This window comes from Microcebus murinus, chromosome 25 (genome assembly GCF_040939455.1).
Source record: "Microcebus murinus isolate Inina chromosome 25, M.murinus_Inina_mat1.0, whole genome shotgun sequence".
NCBI classification, from domain to species: Eukaryota; Metazoa; Chordata; class Mammalia; order Primates; family Cheirogaleidae; genus Microcebus; species Microcebus murinus.
In genome coordinates, this window is record NC_134128.1 from 208156 (window position 1) to 213601 (window position 5446).

The window sequence follows — 5446 nt, forward strand, 5'->3', positions numbered from 1 at the left end:
TGATGGTTTAGCCATTGTTAAGAAAATTAAAATTGTCAGTTTCACCTTTCACTGAAACTGAAAATGTACTATTTTTAGTCACATTTCCTTTGTCAGTCAAACTCGTTTAACCAGTTTCGCCCCTCTTGAGAATCCAGGGAGGCCCAAAGCCAACATACTCTGCTGCTGGCATCTCTGAGAGCCCTGACACCCACCGAGATGTTCACCAAGAAGCACAACTGATGCCTGAGAAAACATACATGTAAAGCAATGCAAACAATTATTGAGTGTCATGGCCCAGTTATAGGATGGGGGATGACACACAGAACATATACATAAGACACAGACAGACAGAATTGACTGCAGTCCCATAATAATAAAGGACACAGAGACAAGAGACGGTTTTAGACGGCAGCCAATTCTGTCTGTGTCTTATGTATGTGTTCTGTGTGTCATCCCCCATTCTATAACTGGGCCACTAAAAGTGGCACAACAAGCAGGGTCTTGAACCTGGGGCAGAGATCTTAAACCCCATACTGAGCAGGGTCTTATACCCTGAACTTGGGAAAAATGGGAAATACACCCTCTGCCACAGAGCAGGATTACAGGAAGTTAATTCAAGGATTATTAAATTCAGTGGGGGTTAAAATAAAAGAAAATACATTAAAACAATTATTTACTTTAGTGCAACAGCACTGTTGCTAGTTTCAGTGTCAGCTTCAAGTAGAGTTAAATTTTCATAGCTGACAACATGTGCTTGAAGCTTTTCATCTTGCTCATCAGCGTAGAGACACTATCAAAGTTAAAATCTAGACTGTTTGTAGTGCAATTACCCAAACTTTATGCCTTTTACAGAGAGATTCAGAGATAACTAGTTCAGATAAATCTGATTCAGATGAAAATGCAGAGGAAGAACCCGCCCCCACATTCCTCATCTCTTTTAATACCTAGAGACATGGAGGAGGAACTACCAGATGAAGAGCCTCCAGAAGATTCCCTTAAATCACCTCTGCAGTCAGGAATTTATCTCTCTTCCAAAAAAAAAATAATTTGGCAGCAGCGGCAGATCAGCCACTGCCCAACCCCCTTGAGGCTTACCTAGCTCAAACCTTGGCGCTGCTGGCAGGGCATTCATTTGAGTTTCATATAATTACCCAGAGGCCCAGTGATGATTTTCTGCCCCCTCCTGAATTTACTGACAATCTCCCACTGGTTCCTAAAACCAGCACCACTTTCACTTTTCCTCAACCTTTGGTTTTCTCCATTACTCGACAAGAGTTTGGCCCCAGCCAGGATCCTAATTATCTCCAGGGCGAAGTGAATGTTGCTTACCAAGCTTTGCAGTAAAAATTTTTAAAAGAGTTAAAATGAGCCATTCAGGCACATTGCCCACAGTCTCCTGTTTTTGGGGTGATTGATGCTTTTTTCTAGTGGAAATGTCTTATTCCCGTTAGACTGAGCATTTAGAAACAATGGTCTTAAAAAGTCCACAATGGCTGTAATTGTGAAGTTAGTGGGTTGAGAGAGCAAAAATACAATCACACCTCAATGCTCAGCAGAAGCCCCTTGGGGCCACTGAGAATGAGCTCATGGGGTCAGGCCAGTATGCCACCTTAAAAGCACAGGCTGTGGTGGGAGATCCAGCCTTATCTCAAACTAAACTGATATTTTCAGGGCTTAGAAAAAATCAAAACATCTGCTACTTTGTCGCCTTCTTTTACAAAAACTATGCAGGGTCCCACTGAGCCATATACTGATTTCTGTCTTGTCTAAAGGGTACTGTACAAAAAAGTCAGCTCTACTGAGGTGGCTTCTCTTTTTATCCAGTCTTAAGCTGTAAAAAATGCCAATCCAGACTGCCAAAAGCTATGGCGTCCTGTAAAGGCTAGGAGCGCCTCACTAGACGAGTACGTCAGAGCCTGTTCAGGTGCTGGCGGGGATGCTTATCATGCCACCTTATTAGCTGGAGCTATTGCCACCTCAGAGAATGCAGCAGCAGATCTCGCTGTTATTAAAACTTACAGGTTAACCCCACAAGTAGAGTTCACAGATTATCTACTCAAGTTTATGGGCCTCTTACCAAAGGGAAGGTTAGATTAGTAATTGGCAAGAGCAGCTGTGTACTTAAAGGCATATTTATGCATTGGAGAGTTATTGATCCTAATTATACTAAAAAATTCAAATCATAGTTTCTGTCTCTCATACAACTCAAATTTTTACTGAGACTCATATATTTCAACTTTTATGTTTGCCCTTTGCTCCTTTTTCTACAAAAAAATGCCAGCCACAAAAGAGGTTTTAACAGCACAAAAACAAAAATGTTTTAAAAAACTCTTATTCAAGACTCCCTCCCTGTCCTTAACCTTATTATTGCTAGCCATTCTTTTAATGACCTAGTAGATACTGTAGCAGATGTTTCTACTATCAGTCTTGCTCAATGGCCTCCCAACTGGCCAAAAGTTTTAGTCCCCATTGTTCTTTCTGGAGTAAGAAAAACTCAATATGTCTATCGTAGCAATAATACTTTTAACTGTGGGGGGCCAAAAGGCCAAAGAGCTTCTTTACAGTTTTATATCACTGACATTGCTATAAAGCTATGGGGCAAAATTTACTACATCAATTTAGAGCTATTATGACTAGTCCTCATCTTTCCCCTAATGTTAAAAATATAATATTAACGATGGGATTTAATCCTAATCAGCCTTCAAAAAAATTCACTTCTTTAAACTAATTGCCAAAACTCTCAAAATCCCTCGAGCTCTTCCACTCCGATGGAACACAGATAAACCTGTGTGAGTTGAGCAGTTGCCTCTGACAAAAACAATGCTCAAGGCATTAAAAATACTAGTGGCTAAACAACTTAATGCTAGACATATTAAAGCGTCTACTTTTCCTTAAAATTCTCCTGTTTTTGTTATTAAAATTCTAAAAAAATAGCAATTTATCACAAATCTTCAAGAGATTAATAAATATATCCAACCCATGGGTCATTTACAGCCTGGTCTGCCCCTGTCTTCCATAATTGCAGCTAGATAGTCTTCAATCGTTATAAATCTTAAAGATTGCTTCTTTACTATCCTCCTACAGCCCTCAAATTATAAACGTTTTGCTTTTACTATACTTAAATATAATAATGGCTGCCCACTAAAAAATATCAGTGGCGGATACTTCCTCAAGGCATACTAAATAGCCCTACTTTTTACCAAGAGTTTGTAGATTGCACCCTGCTTGCTGTGCCCTTGTCATGGTCCAGTTATAGGATGGGGGATGACACATAGAACACATATATAAGACACAGAATTGGCTGCAGTCCAAAACCATATATTGTCTCTGTGTCCTTTATTCTTCCGGGACTGCAGCCAATTCTGTCTGTGTCTTATGTATGTGTTCTTTGTGTCATCCCCCATCCTATAACTGGGCCATGACAATTGAGCTTCATCATCTGGGCAAGAATGCCAAGTTAGTCTCTTTTCATAAAAAGCAATCACAACTTCAAGACACTTCACATTTGCCTCTTTTCCCAGCACCAAATCTGCCTCACGTGAATCTTTCCATTCCATGAGGAACATGACTCCTCCACTCTGTCTGTGCCACAGATCATTCTTTCAGGATCAAGACATATGGCAAATCCTCTTGGTTTGTCAGCAGCATCTCTTTTCTTCTTTGATTTGCTATCAGCACATTCACTGTCAGAAAAATATTTTCTTTTTGTACCACCCTTTTTCTTTACCAGCCTTTTGAGAATTAAGAAATGCCTCAATTAACTCTGAACAATTTGAATTTTCCTCAGGTTCCCAAGTATTGCTAGCGTCTGCAAATCCTTTCCACTGCAGGAAAAACTCCACTTTCCCATTTACTACACATCAATTCAGTACTTTTCCATCACAAATTATTCCGGCTCTGCCTCTTCAACCTTTTCACTCTTCCCAATCTGTTTCTTTCCTGTTTTTTTGCAATGTAGTTTTATTGGAGGTCTTTTTTATTGGAGACTTGAAAAGCTATTATTCACCACATCCGAGCTGCTCTGGCCCTGCGTGCCTCAAGCCATGAGACTTTATTTCTTATAAAAGTTTACAACCTGCAGGCTGAGAAGTGGGTCTCTGTCTAAAACTAGAGGCAGGCAGTTCAAAGGATGGATTAGGGTAGGAGCTTTATGCCAAATAGAGGTTGACTAAACCCACATTCAACAGGTTACAGGAGGAGCTATGAATATTCACAAGGTGGAGTTACACACGTGCAGGTTAGATAAATATATATGTTACATACAGCCCATGTTTACTTTGGGGTAAAGACTTAACATTTAAATGCATTCCAACCAGGCCCTACACATCAAAAGGTAAAGGAGGCACACAGAAGTGCTCAATTGAGCAGCTTCTGCAAACCAGCCAGAGCCAGTCCGTGGTTAGTGGACCCTAACCAGGAGAAGTTGCTAAGATCACTCTCAATACAGGCAAAGCTGCAGTTATGGCTTGTGGAACAGAGGTGTGGGTTCAGTTACCATCCGGTGGTGGATGAGCTGCAGTTGTTTCAATATTGCTTATCTTGAGGCCAGCCTTTGTTTAGCTGCTGGAGAAAAAGAAAAACCTTGTGGCAGAACACAGTTTATGCTTTACGTGCAAGGGTGCACGCCTTACCCTTGTCTGGCAGGGCCTTAGATCTTGTTTATAATTTGGTATCTTATTGCCACAAGAGTCCATTCTGTCACTCTTATGATGCCTATTTTTACCATTAATGCTGGTCTGTTCTTTTGTCTAAACCACCAATTGGGGGTATACCAAAGTATGTCTGACCTCTCATCTCATCATGGCCAAGAGTGTTGTTTTTAAGGTTTTCCTGAGGTCCCCTTGGCAAAGAGGATTTCCATTGTTAGTTGTGGGGCTTAGGATTTTATTTTTAGTTTTCACGTGCTGTGGCCCACGTACAGGACAGAGGATGAACACAGGACACACACAAAAAAATGCCGACACACATAAAGATGATTACATGACTCAAGTGTCCAATGCACCAGTCAGTTTTATTTTATACTCTAAAAAATTAAAGTTAATTCCCTGTACTTAACCACCCAGGCATTACAGCAATGGCATAAATTCCAGAACTCGTAGCCTTAAGAACACAGATGTCACCTGACTCAAGGTTTCCAGGCTGTAGGTGCCAGGCATAGATCACAGACCAATATTAGCAAGGATGAGCAAGGCAGCCACAGGGGGTATTTTTCATCCCCAGTTCCTCTTAGGCTGATCCCCTGTGGCTGTGCATGGCTTACATCACCCCTCTCTTGAGGGGTCTTACCCGTCATTGGCTAAGTAGCCATCTTATGGGGCTAAGCAACAATCACAGATACAATGTGTTTATAGTGTGGCCTCCAGAACCCCACTGCCATGGGGCTGAGCAGCTCTTGCTTACTTGCAGCTCAGGTAATCTGTTATGCCTCTTGGCAACAACCTTGTTTGTCACAGGGACCCTGTCC

The 5446-nt window shown here is 41.2% G+C and overlaps 1 pseudogene; it reads right to left on the minus strand.

Moving 5' to 3' along the window:
- Positions 1-902: 902 nt before the first annotated feature.
- On the minus strand, positions 903-4676 carry LOC105881704 (chromobox protein homolog 3 pseudogene; annotated as a pseudogene).
- Positions 4677-5446: the final 770 nt, after the last annotated feature.